Source organism: Dipodomys merriami, unplaced genomic scaffold (genome assembly GCF_024711535.1).
Source record: "Dipodomys merriami isolate MVZ:Mamm:240054 unplaced genomic scaffold, mDipMer1.0.p SCAF_72, whole genome shotgun sequence".
Classification (NCBI taxonomy): domain Eukaryota; kingdom Metazoa; phylum Chordata; class Mammalia; order Rodentia; family Heteromyidae; genus Dipodomys; species Dipodomys merriami.
This window is the reverse complement of record NW_027206313.1, coordinates 3,252,568-3,267,602: the sequence shown is the minus strand read 5'-3', so window position 1 is coordinate 3,267,602 and position 15,035 is coordinate 3,252,568.

The window sequence follows — 15,035 nt, the reverse complement described above, 5'->3', positions numbered from 1 at the left end:
AATAGAAAATGCTAATTATATATATATATATATGTGTATATATATATGGCCCTTATTGTATTTCTTTTATTTCTTTTTTCCATTTATCTTTTATTTTTTGTTGTTGTTGATTTTATTGCCACCATTTTTTTTTTGCTGGTACCAAAGCTTGATCTATGGGCATCATGATGTCATTTGGCTTTCTTGCTCATGGATGGTGTTCTACTACTTGAGCCTTGCTTTCAGTCCAGCATTTTGGTGATTAATTGGAGATGGAGTCACAGAATTTCCTACCTAGGTGATACTCCAGGTCTCAGCCTCTCAAGTAGTTAAGATTACAGGTATGAGCCAGTAGAGCTAACTCTCAGATTATGTCTCTACTGAACATTTTGTACTCTGTAACTCCATTTGTCATTTCTATTCACACAAATTCCTCAGATAATCTTTATTAAAATAGCCTTAATAAGCCAGGTACCAATGGCTTAGGACTGTAACCCTAGCTTCTCAGGAGGCTGAGATCTCAGGATTGTGGTTCAAACCCAGCCCAGGAAGAATGTCTGTGACACTCTTATCTCTAATTAACCACCAGAAAAGCTGAAAGTGGCACTGTGCCTCAAAGTAGTAGAACACTGCCTTGCGATAGCTCAGTGATAGTGCCTAGGCCCCGAGTTCAAGCCCAATGATTCAAGTCCCGTGATTGAGCCCCCCCAAAAAACAAAACCATCCAAGCACTACTAACAAAACTAGTGTAATGTATTGACTCTGTGTACATAATAATTCATGGGTAGTACATGAATATTTTTTTCTATTAGAGCAATAAGTATGCAGTTTGGGGCAGATGCAGGTTCTGTTTGCAATAGCACTTGGTCATCAGTGCTGGTTCCCTCTCATTCTCCTGGGCTGGAAATCGGGTTTGACGCTGGTACCCAGGGCCTTTGTGTGTAGAAGAAACCTGTCTGGTATGGGCAGTGTGCAAAGTATTGTCATCCTGGAGATGCAACAGGCATTAGGAAGCTGAAAACATATTTCAGCTTCCTGCTATTCATTTTGGTAAATGGTTCATTAATTGCCAGAGGAGTTGTACCATTGGGATTATCCTGAGTATGCCATACTCTCATCAATTTGTGTTTGTGTATATAGGTATAGGACTTGAATATGTTTTCCTATTTGTTTATAATTTGTATTTAACTTTTACATAGAAGAGGGAGTGTGCACCATTTGTGTCTCTGAGACTGACTTAATTCACTTAACATAATTTTTCCAGGTCCATCTATTTCCTGCAAATGACATCATATTACTCTTTCTGATAGATTAGTGAAATTATATGCTATATATGTATCATGCAATTTTTGATCTGTTTGTCCATTATTGGCAAGCAGATGGCTGTTTATGGCACACCAGGGGCAAGGGTTGTTGAATTCTTAGGACACCAGCCTATTTCAGACAGCCAATTTTGAGCACATTGTAAAATAAAATTCTATTTAGTACAGAAAACAGTGAATGTAATTTGTGGACTGGGCCAAGCCATTATACTATATTATAAAATCAAACAGAGTTTTATATAATAAAAAGCTAAAAATCATGCCCCTAAGGAGAAAGTCAAATATGATTATTTGGCTGAAATTTTTTAGCTAAGCTCTATTGTATGCTTGCTTTTCATGTTGGCAAATATCAGCCCTCTTGATTCATGTGTACTTGCTAGATTTTTTTCTAAAATAGGTAATAAACAATTTATTATTTGTTTTCTAGTGGAAAAGCACTTCCACAATCATGTAGACAACAAAACAATGGTCATGGGGCTTGAACTCTGGGCTTGGGCACTGTCTCTCAGTTCTTCAGATCAAGGCTAGTGCTCTACCACTTGAGCTGCAGCACCACTTCTGGCTTTTTCTGCTTATGTAGTACTGAGGAATCGAACCCAGGGACTCATGTATGCAAGGCAAGCACTGTACTCTGCGCCACCTTTCCAGCCCTTTTTTTTCTTATATGATAGAAATTTTAGTTTTATTTTGAACATACCCTTCTTAAAGAACTGTCTTATCTCTTTGTGCAAGGTATATTTTTTCTTCTTGGTGGCTATAATAAGAATGCTACCACATTATCTGTATTATCTCTGAGAGGATAAAATAGTTCATGGCTGGAGATCTATTGAGTGCAAGAAGAAGAGTGGTTGGGATCTGAAGTGTGCATTTGAAGGAGCCATGTTGGAAGGAGAAAGTCTGAAGCCCTCAAACTATATGTTTGGAATTTTAAGAGAGAATTCCTTGATGCAGATTTTTTTGTTGCTTTGTTTTTTTGCTGGTCTCTGTTTTTCCTGCACTACAAAATCTTATCTCTCCAGGTTTCCCTTAGGCTTATAGTTCGTCATTGTAATGTGTTTAAACTATCACTATCAAGTACACTGGCAGGTGTGACACAAGGACTCAACTCAAGATCAACTTTTGTGTCTGTAGCCCTTGAGGGAGAGGACAGACAGGAATTATAGAATATAAATTCGACAATAAAATAACAATTTGGTTAGAATATAATTTTCAACCTTCCCTATTTAGTTAAAAATCATATCTCTATGAAAATGGAGTTTTCTGTCTTTCTGAGTAGCTCCTTAGGTAGTTAGGATCATGAGATTGAATTTTTTAGAAAGTACTGGCAGAAATGGGTGATAGACTAACATTATTAAAGTCATATTCAGGAGAATTCCATATCTAGTCTAATAGAAATTAGAATGAGAACCTAATACACTCATCAAATTTTTGTATACACAGAAATATCATGACACATAACTACTTTCAGTGAAATTTCTACTTTCAAAGCATATATCACAAACAAGCTTTATAAAATTAAGGTTGTCTCAAAGACTGTCAGAACCTTATACTGACAGATTTATCAGTTCTATGTATTACATTTTTTTTCTCCAGTGAAAAAGTGGTAGACAGTTAATCATGGTATGACAATTTCTCAGTTCTATCAAAGCATTAGTATAGTATGCAGAAACACTGTCCTGATTAGAGATTGTTTTTCATTGTGTTGATCTCATTATCAAAAGAAGTATTACAAAGGGAAGAGTACTTGATGGATTCAATAAACTTTGGCATAGCAAAACATGAAATTGGAGATTTAAAGTGTAACTGATGACAGAAGAATAGCAAATGCAGGAGGCAAATGAAAGGGCTTCGTTCATTATGTAAACAGTCAAGAAAAAGTGCTGTTACAAAGACTGAAGATATTCCACAATGGAGGATCCATGAATTTTACATGTCTGCTAATATTCTATGCTATAATTGGGGGATTTTAGCCAATCAGTTGCAATGATTTGCAGCTTTAATTGGCTAGTTGAGGGGGAAAAAAGAGTAAACACTCGTTTTCTTTTCTCCATCTTTCCAAATATTCTACCAATGCTATCATAGAAACAAGCTAACCATTTGGAGTGAGCAATAGATAAGATGGCAGAGTGGGTTAAAAGGATTCTTAGGCAAAACAATTGGGCATAGAAGGAAATGTATGCCCTCCCTTGAAAATGTTCATTAACCCTGGACTTCCACAATTCTCATTTGGAATGTGGACTTTTTACTAGAATTAACCTCATACTTATTTTAACCAATTTATCAATGTGAAGTTACATTGCCACAAGAATTCCTCCAGTTAATAACACGTTGGCATTATTACTATGGTCATTTTATATTATTTTGCTTAAAGCGTGTGAACAAATGTAGGCATTATTTCTTTTAAACTCGGCACCTGGTCTAGGTCCCTGAGCTTTTCTACACAAGGATAGTGCTCTACCACTCGAGCCACAATTATACTTCCCAGTTTCTGGCGGTAAATTGGAGATAAGAGCCTTAGACTGTCCTCCCTAGACTGGCTTCAAACCAGCCTCCTGAGTGGATAGGGTTATAGGCATGAAGCACCCGCACACAGCACAAGTTCATTTTTATTTCAGATTTGTTTTAGACTTCAGTTCTGAAGTGTTTGTTTTAAAATAACATGGCAAGCTCAGAGGTAGAGTGTTCCGGCCTAGCAAGTGTAAGTAACCGAGTTTAAGCACTAGTACTACTAAAATAACAACAACAATAACAATAAACATTTTTTTATTTTTTGCTTATGTGGTGCTGAGGAATCAAACCCAGGGCCTCAGGCATGCAAGGCAAGCGCTCTACCACTGAGCCACCTTCCCAGCCCTAAACAGTCTGTTCTGTTCTCTTGTCTTCAGTTCTGTAAATTTCTGAAATATACCCTGCATTTAAGTGCAACTCTTTGGAGCTAGCCTTGTTGTAAGTATTCTTTTCAAATATTCTACCCAGTCAGCAGATTCTGTGGCTACTCTCTTTTACACATGTGACTTGTGTAAACATATTTATCCACTTAACAGCTTTCTTAGTAACATTAAAATCTTAGTTGAATCAGGCGCATTGGACTCCTACCTGTAAGCACAGCTACTCATGATACTGAGATCTGGGAGGCTTGAAGCCAGCACATACAGAAAAATCAAAGCAACTCTGTTATCTAACCAAGCTGAAAGTGAAAGTGTGGCTCAAGTGGTAGAGCACCAGCATTATGCAAAAAAGCTAAACAAGAGCAAAAAGTCCTGGGTTTAAGCCCATTACTAGCCCACACACACATACATAGCAAAGGCTTCTTTGTTCCATTATTGCTTCAATAGTAGTCCTTTAAAATACTAACTAGGACACATCAGCTCCTGCTTAAAAATATCTAATGACTTCATGAGTCAGTTAGGGCCTTTATTTTCAAACAGCAAAACCATTCTTAGTAATTCTATCAGCCAGTGTTCAAGACAACCCTCACCTATATCTCCTTTGCCTTCCTGCAGTACATTGCCATACAAGAGCTGTATGGCCCATAAAGTATTGTTGATTTAATTGGATATGACTTTGGTGGCTAGATCATAGAAAACAGTGCAGTCTCTCTCCTGTTGTTGGGTTCCTGGCTTTGGAGAAAGCCAGTTGTCATGCCATGAGGACCCTGGCAACAGAGTCAGGGAGAAACTTTATGACAAGGAACAGGGCCTGTGAACAGTACGCTTTGGAGACTGATCTTCCAGCTTCTGTCACATCTTCAAATAACTTTCCAGGGAGCAAATCGCTGGCTAACATCAGGAACACAGTTAAGCTGTTTTCCAATTCCTTTTGAACAGAACTCTGCAAGATAATAGATATTCACTGTGGTTTGAAGTTAGTAAGGTTAAGAATAATTCAATATGAGCTAATATATTAGTAGAAGTAGAAAAATATTAATAATTCAAAGAATTTGGGATTATAGATTTCAAATTCATTCCAGTATTGCTTATCTTAGAGTGACATCACAATGACACTGCAGAACTTCTTTCCGGGGGATGTTATCTTAGCCTTCCCTCTCAGTGATTGATTGGCATTTACTCCAGGAGACGGATTTGCCATCAACCTTGCTCTCCCTCAGGAATTCCATCTCCCTATGACCATTGTCATTGATGGAGAGATAATTCCTTCGAAGAATGTTTTCTATCCTCCTTTAAAGTTCATAGAGTATTAGGTCTTCCTGGTAAAAATGGCTCCTTCTCTTTATTTTCCCTCTGCACACACATGGCCCCTTCCCTAGAAATCCCTGCCCACCATATGTAGCCTAGGTAACTGGGCCAGGGAAAGGTTCTCAGTCTCTGAGGTCACTTCCTCACCCACTGTGGCTACCCCTCCTCCTACCCTCTCCCTATATAATCAGTCTCCATGATGAGTTCCCTTCCTTCCTTCCCTCCCCTTTCTCTGCACCTCTCCATGTCTCTATCTCTTGTGGGCTGGGCAGGTTTGGTTCTTAGGATAAACTTTCTCCTCTGCCTGAACAACCATGTGGAGGTCTGCTTTCCAAGAACCTTCCATAGAGAAATTATTTCCCCATATAAATTATGTTAGGTACTAGGCAGGTAGAATTAGCATTAATCTTCCCAATCCTAGGAGCATGAGAGGTTTTTCTACTTCCTTAGATCTACTTTAATTTCCTTTTTCAGGATTTTAAATAATCTAAGGCAGGTACACATCTTTCACACTAGAGTAGTTATTTCCATTTCCTTAAACATTTTGTCATATTTTGGTTAAATATTTTATATATATTTATATAATACAGTGTGATGTATTAATACTCTAATCAGCATAATTATAATTTCTATATTTTATCATTCTCTGTCTAGACCTTTTGAGTTCAAGATTGCTTAGCAATTTTGTGGTACTCCACAACTGTGTAAAACTAAAATAAAAACAAAGATTTGAATAAACTAAGAAATAAGTGAATAAGAGTAATATTGCCTACTCTTTCCATTATCTTTTAAATATATCCTGATGATGAAAATGTAATTCTAATTTGTATATATTATCCCTTCTTGAAAAAAATCCCTTTGAGAAATAAGCTCTTTAAGGTAGCCTCTGGTTGCCAGTACTATATTTACTTTACAGAAGTATTTGCTCTAAAGATAATACATACTGTATAAACCTGGCATTCTACCATACAAGACACATCTCTAGCATATTTTTGATTTATTTGTAGAGTCTAAAGTTTCTGCCCTGGCGGCCTTGAGACCACAATACTCTTTCCTGTACTTCCTACTAACTGAGATGCAGGTAGACTATCTTACCCAGCCTCCATTTTCCTTTCTTAATAAAACTTCATATTCTCCAGCCATGTGATTTGAGTGGAAATGATTCACTTAACTAAATCAGAACATCACATTACTCAGATCACAGAGGCAGACAAATTGGCTTGGTTTAACAAAATGAAAAGTTCTGGGTTTTGTAACTGAAAACACAGGGCCATGTGGGGTTCGGTATAATTCATGCTGTGTCATAGTGGAAAGTCATTGCACAATTGATGACTTACTAACATTTCTGGTCAAAACAATCTTTCAATTACCAGACTCTAATATTTTCAAAGGAAAGCTATTTTTCTGACCCAATGTTAGAGACTAAATTCCTTGCTTGTCCAAAGGCCTTATGAGGATTAGCTTTGCGTACTATATACATTTAATCAAATTGGACCAGATTTCCTGTTTATTAGTATATAGTTATTTCTCCTCCTGGGTTAGAATGAACCTTCAGGAACTAACAAGGATAAATGTGAAAAAACCTAAAAATGAGAAGTAATTTTACAGCTAAACAAGGTAATAACCAAGCTTTTTCTATGAAGCTAGAGACAATTTCAGTGAATAATGGTGGTTTTATGTTCATAGTATAATGCAAATGTGGTTTTATTGTTTAATTGTGATATGCCATTTTCATCTCTTTTTGCTGAACCCCTGGAATTCTGTTCAGAATGTTTAGCCTATACCAGTAAGTTCTAGCGTTTCCCCTACCCCTTCCTATAATAGTTTCAAGATTTCAGGTATTTTCTCACCATCATGACTTGTCCAGAAATTCTTATTCTGCGACCAAAGTCAAGGACTCTGAGTGAAGAGTCTGCTTTCAAAGGGAGCTTGTCAGCCCTCCCCTGTGTACAGTGATAGTAGGTAATAGCTTCCAGTTAGATAGGAGCAAGAAGATTGGTGTACTGTGTACATTAAGGTGACTATAATAATAGTATATTTTCCCTTTTCAAAAAGTGACGAGAGAGGATTTTGAAATATTTTACCACATAGAAACAATGAATGTTCAAGAAGATGATTTTATTTAACATGACTTAACCATTGCACAGAGGTACATATTTGGAAACATTACATGGTCACCTCTGTATTGTTTGGGTTTTTGTGTATCAGTTAAAGTAAATTTGAAACACTTAAAATAATACAAGGAATAAACAATATCTGGGGAAATGTTTGTTAATGAGATGCATTCTTATACCAAAAGTTTTGACAAAGTAATAGTGTTCTGACATATGTAAAAAATGATAAATCAGTATTTCTGATGTATACCATCTTGTGATAATTTTTTTCTTTCTTTGCCAGTCCTGGGGTTTGAACTTTGGACCTGGGCACTGTCCTTGAGCTTCTTTTGCTCAAGGCTAGTGTTCTACTACTTCAGCCACAGTGCTACTTCTGCCTTTTTCTGAGTAGATTATTGGAGATAAGACTCTCTTGGATTTTCTCTCCCAGGCTGGCTTTGAATTGTGATCTTCAGTTCTCAGCCTCTTGAGTAGCTAGGATTATAGGCTGAGCCACTGGTTCCTGATTTGGGATACTTTTCTGAGATATGTGTATCATTCAGTATATATTTTGTCATCTTGTATTACTTTTCCATTTATGTTCTATTAGTCTAGATAGATGAGCTACATGAATCCATCCCATTGACTGTAGACCCAGTTCACCAATAAGGTTTTTTGTCCTTTTTGTTTTGTTTTTAGTAATGTTTAATGCTGATCTCTCCTCCAGATAACATTATCTCAGCTGTTCTGTTACTGCTCAGTCCTCCTGAGTATGGTAACTGAGTATTGTAACCATGAAAATGGATTATATACACAGAAATTTGTATATGCATTTTATACATATATTTGTGGATTTATGCATTATATATTATACATTATATAATATATATATATATGCTCATACTCAAAGATTTATTCCTTCTGAAGAGAATGACACTGCTGGTCCTTAAAGATATATAATAATTTATAGTAGATAAAATTATTGAAAATTTTAAAAATTACACAAACCTGAGTTGGTTAGTATCTTTGAAGATTATATACACAATTAAAGAAATTCAGTGCAAGTGCTGAAATGCCTCTTCTACCCTCAATTCTCTCTTCTTCACTATTCAAAGGTGACCAGAGTGTATTGTATATATCTTTCCGTAAATGAACCTATATCTTTTCCCCTATGCCAGAGTTCAACTATGTACACATAAATTGGGTAAAATTTGTAGTGGAAATTTTAGCCCAGGGAAAGTGGCATTCCACTGCAGTGATTTGAAGAACAGAAGTTCAGTGCTGACTCAACTGAGGTCTCTGCATGACCCAGATTAATGACGCAGCCAGGAGCTGGAACAGTGTCCTGGGAGATTAATGTATGAAGCTCACCCTCATTCATTGCAGAGTCTGTGTATGTGATTCATGTACCCACTACCATTTTCACTGCTTCACAATCAATATCCATTGTACTTTCACGTCACTCTCAGCTATGCATGGAGCGTGAACCAGCACACATTCTCACTGAGGTCAGACAAGCTGATGCTCTGCCTTTCCTGTCATATCTCCTGCAGTAAACAGGCATCTTTTTCTCGCTCTATTTCATGTCACATTTTCACACCTTCTGGATTTTGTGTTGGAGATTTTTCATTTTAAATGGCCTAATGTGTAGTGCTAGAGCAATATGTAATGTTGCTAAGTCCAGGATGACTGTTACATGGTTTGCAGAGAAAATGCATGCACCAGACAACCTTTGTTCAGGCCTGAACTTTGCTGCTGTTGACTATTACTTCAGTGTTAATGAATTAATAATAACACTTATCCAGAAAAAAAGACATGGAGCTTTGGCAGTCTGTTCAGGAAGCTTCTTCAGATAGTGCTAAAGAAGTATCTATTGTATTCGGATCTAAATTATATAGTAACATCGAAATATATACAAGGTGTGAAATTGAGTGACTTCTAATGATTGTGGATTGTGTGTTTGTCAGTTTAAATATTGGAGAAATTTACAAATACATGCCCTATTTTGGAGACATGCTAAATCTTTCTTGGCTCCTGTTATACTAATCCTAGCTTCTCAGGAGGGTAAAATCTGAGGATCGAGGTTTGAAAATCCACCAGAGTCTTTATCTTCAACTAACTACCAAAAAAACCAAAGTGAAGCTATGGCTCAAGGCTTAAGCAGAAAAAACTCAGGGATATAGTGCCTTAGTTCAAGCCCCAGGACTGGCACTAAAAGAAAAGAAAAGGAAAAAAAATGTACTCATGTAAGTGTAAGAGTTGTATTTCCTTGACTGTCTCCTCCCCAGAACCTGTGCTCTGCCTCTTGCTAGGACAGATTCTGGCTTTTACATTGCCCAGTGTGTTTCAGTACCAGTTCTCAGTGTCAGCAGATTCCACGGGATGAATCAGAGCCAGGAGAAGCTCCTTTATTTGGACTCCAGGGGTATTCAGGTTTTTGCTGCCTCAGGGCATTGGTACGAGTTTACTGACAAGCCCTTCTAAGGAAATCTGAGACGCTTCAGTTTTACCTTTTTAATATTTGGTTTACTAACCTCCATAGGATCCAAGGACCATTTTCATTTTCCTTCTCAGAGGAACTTAACAAGTTCCATGGGTTCAATGGTTGCACCTGCTCAATGGTTCACAGCCTTTGTGCTTTCAGCCAAACACAAGGTGTAAAATTCTTAATTTTTAATGAATTCTTTGAGAAAGTGCTAGCCTTCCAAGATGTGTGTGCGTGTGTGTGTGTGTGTGTGTCTGTCTGTCTGTCTGTCTGTGTCTGTGCCTGTCCTTGGGCTTGAACTCAGGGCCTAGGTTCTATCTCTGAGCTTTGTGTTCAAGGCTAGTTCTCTACTACTTGAGCATAGCCTTACTCTGAGCTCTTTTTCATGCTTAGATTGGGATTGTCTCATCGACTTGCCTACTTGGGCTGGCTTTGAATCATGATCCTCAGATCTAACCCTCTGGAGTAACTAGGATAATAGGCGTGAATCACCAGCACCTGGATTCCAATTTTTAAAAATGGAATTACAGTGTTAAAGTGAAGATTTCTGTATTTTCCACTTGTATAGATTTAATTTCAGGTTGTTTATTCCTGCTAAGACTGTGTTTTAAGCTTTCAGGTTTACTCTGTTCTGACAAACCTGAGAAATTAAAAAAATGTAAGTTAAAGGCCATTCTAAAGATTCTAAAAAGATAATGGATTTGTGTGTTTATCTGAAAAGTCATAATTAGAGTTGAACAGAAACTTGGCCAAAAGATTTTCCCCAAATCCTACAGTTAACTGAAAAAAATCTATTTTTCCATACAATTGAGCTATTTCCTGACAAAGGCCAGGCCCATTGCTCTAATGATTATTTCAACTTGTGGTTCCTACCTCAAGTCCTTTGTAGCAGAGTAAGACTTCATCAACATTCTTGTTCTCTCTCTCTCTAGGCTATCTTTAGTAGTTTATACTCTCTTTCTTTCTTTTGCTCCCTCTTTTCCTTTTTCCCTTTCTCTTATTCATTTTTTTTGGTTCTTACATACATAGATAAACATGGAAAATTGTAAAAAAAAGTGCAATGATTAAAAAGCTCTTGTCACTTTCAGAATTGCTTTGACTGTCTTGTTAGTGGGTTAATTACCAACCACATTAATATGTTAGTGCATAGGTGGAGGTAAATATAGTGATTAGTAAAGATAAGAGAAAAAAAACTAGCCGGGCGCTGGTGGCTCACGCCTGTAATCCTAGCTACTCAGGAGGCTGAGATCTGAGGATCGCGGTTCAAAGCCAGCCCGGGCAGGAGAGACCGTGAGACTCCTATCTCCAATAAACCACCAGAAAACCGGAAGTGGCGCTGTAGCTCAAGTGGTAGAGCGCTCGCCTTGAGCTGAAGAGCTGAGTTGACAGCGCCCAGGCCCAGAGTTCAAGCCCCACGACAGACCAAAAAAAAAAAAAAAGAGAAAAAAAACTTGTCAGGGACCAATGGCTTGAGTCTGTAATCGTGGCTACTCAGGAGGCTGAGATCTGAGGATTGTGGTTCGAAGTCAGCCTGGGCAGGAAAGTCTGAGACTCATATCTCCAATAAACTGCTCAGAAAAAGTTGAAGGTGAAGTGGTGCTGTGGCTCAAGTGGTAGAGCATCAGTCTTGAGTACAGAGAGGCTGGGGACAGCACACAGGTCCAGCACTGGAAGTGTGTGAGTCTGTGTGTGTGTGTGTGTGTGTGTGTGTGTGTGTGTGTGTGTGTGAGAGAGAGAGAGAGAGAGAGAGAGACTCTTGATTTTTTGTAATGGAGTCGATTATCATTCAGTTTGGGTGAGACATTTTTCTACATAGAAATTAGCAAGTTTGAATTCGACTGCTTTTATTGAAGCTTTTCTAGGCTACAGAATCCTGTGCAGTGCACTGCTAGTCAGTGAGGTTGGGCAGGAGCACAGTTCTGAAGCTGTTTCTGGAGTATGTGAATGAGTCTGACAGCTCTTCACTGTCAGCTGGCTCGTCTGCTCTGCACAGTGGATGAACTTTGCAAACTGATTTTCTGTGTGTAAGCTGCATGAGTTTTGCTTTGTTTGCCAAATTGTCATCGATTTCTATATTTCCTCCATTTCTAGCAATCTTCTACCAGTAATGGCTTCTCACAGCCTGGGGAATGTGGACACAAACTCTTTTCAACCTGAAAACTTCTTTCCAGGCCAATGGAAGGCAACTTAAAAACAGGATGTTGGAATTTATGGCTTTCCCTCCCCTTCCCCCAACCCCCCATCAGCTTGTTGGAGTAAGCTGTTGAAGTAAGCGACTTCCCAAATTCCTGTCTAGTCATTCAAGATGTGTGACAGGAGGCAGCTTCTCTGACACAAAACTTGCAGTGACATTTATTATTTTTATCATTCCCACATGAGTGAAGGGAGGAAGACTTGAACACTTGAAGGCTTTTTTGGTATGCTTACAAGGAAAGTAACATTTTTTTCACAAATTACATAAATTCATTCTTAATTTTTTTTTTTGTCAGTTGTGGGGCTTTAACTCTGAGCCTGAGTGCTGTCCCTCAGCTCTTCAGCTCAAGGCTAGCATTCTACCACTTGAGCCACAGAGCCACTTCCGGTTTTCTGGTGGTTTATTGGAGATAAAGAGTTTCATGGAATTTCCTGCCCAGGCTGGCTTTGAACCTCAATCCTCAGGTCTCAGCCTCCTGTGCAGCTAGGATTACAGGTGTGAGCCACTGGCGCCCAGCTTAAATTCATTCTTATACAACACTTGGTCCTAGATCTTAGGAATTGCTTTTAAAAATGTCCGTAAACATCCAAGAAGTATCTTAGAGCACAGTTAGTATTCAGAAAGAACCATATTGTGTTATTTATCAAGGATCTATATGCTAGCACACACAGTTCTAGGAAGTTTGTGGGAGAAGGAATGTGTTTGCAAGTTAGAAGCCATGACAGTGGATGTTTAGTGTTCTATTTTGTGTGTGTGTATCAGTCCTGGGGATTTAACTCAAGCCTGGGCACTGTCCTTGAGCTTTTTAGCTCAAGGCTAGCACTCTACTTCTTCATGTTTTGGTAGTTAACTGAAGATAAGTGTCTCATGTATTTATGGTGCAGGCTTTAAATGCTGGTCCTCTGATCTCAGCCTTTTGAGTAGCTAGGAGTACAGGTATTAGCCACCAGTACCCAGCTAATTTTTTTAAAAAGTACCTTCCACTTTGGGGCAGTGTACCTTCTTGTTGCTAATATAGGTTAATTTTTTAGCAATGAGAATGGACATCTTATAAAACACAAAGCTTAAAACGTGCCAAAACTAGTTTTGGCTTAGAATTTCATTCCTGGTACACCAAATACTGCCCATCAACACAAGATCATTTCCTCTGTGGGGCTCTTAGAATCTTGTTTCAATATAAACCAGACACAAATCTTCCAGGGGCTGGGAAAGGGCTATGCTGGCAGGTGTGTTATTGCCCAGTCAGCCCAGGAAGGTCCTAGCAGGACAGGGCGAGAGAAGGGAGGAGTGTTGAGACAGAAGTGTGTTCTATTGTCACTGTTTTTGCTGTAGTGAAGAGTAGAAGCTAGTAAGATACTTGGGTAATCAATTAGCAGTGATTGACTCTAGAGCAGTTTTCCTTGTTCTAAGATGACAGAGAGGATTTCTGGGTAACTAAAGCTGAAGAGACTCTAAAACTGCTCTAGATATATTTTGTTGTGTATGTATAGACATGTGTATGTATGTGTTCATGCATACAATACACAATACACCTAGAGCAGAGGGAAGTGGAGAATGGTTACAATAGTGTCACTGCTACAATTTTGTAATTGACATCTCTTTCTACTAGATATGTAGTTGTGACATGAAATTTATGTGTATATATTATTATGCACGTATATATGTATGCATGCATGAATATATATCTACCTGTCTGTCAGTAAACTTGGTTGAAACCAGGAAAAGTAGTAGAGGTTTTAAACACTGCAGGGCTAGGGTAAAAGAACAGGACTGTTGTGAGAAGACTGGTCAGTGTAATTAGACCACCTATGTGGTGCTAATTAATGCTTCTGGAATTTAGGCATCTACCTTCCCACAAAGACTACTCACGCTGACTTATTTGATGATGGTATTTTGCATGGAGTATCCAGGCCTTTGAGATCCATATTCCTGAGTTGAAAACTAGCCAGAGGTGGGGAGATTTACATTTCAAAGGAGAAGAGCATTAATGATTACAAGTTCTCCAAAGTAAATGGCCTAATAAAAATAAATCAGCAGCCTCTCATCAATATATCTGTCCAAATTTTAGTGCAGCTGAAGGGAACATTAGAACACCTTGGTAAATATCTGAAGTAAATTTTGTGAGTTATATTGTTTGTTTCCAGCGAGTGGATGAACCCCACACATGACTAACATACGATGCATTTTCTTGTTCCCATACTGAGCAGTCAACACTTTGGAAAATAAACCTTGGTTGAAATTTTAAAAAGTAAAAGGAAGAAGAAAGATTTTACACAAGAAAAACACGTGGACGCATGACTTGGTGAATAGCAGTGGGGGGGGGGGGCGGGAAGATAAAGCTTCTTAGACAGCATTGGCACCTCTCCCTACGACAAGCCCATGAAGCTTTCCTACCAGCAGTGGGAGTGAACCAGAGTCATGCAAACACACTGAAATGCCGTGCAACGGATATTTCTCTGGGTAGTCAATAAGTTCAGTATTGAATATACCAATCATATTTGTTGTCATGTACTACTCCAGAGCTGACTACAAATTCTAGACCGAATTTCATGGAAACATATTTAGTGTAGTAGAAGAAAAATAAAACTTACCTCTAACTTAAGAAACAAGATAATTTCCTTTGTGATTGTCTTTGATATTTTTTGAGAAAGACTTTACCTTTAATCTCAAAGGTATAATATGTTTATGAGACTAAGTAGCAGTCCTTGGATCTTGAGGTTTGGACCTTCTATTATTATTCTCATGTTTCCAAGAAGACACTAAGAA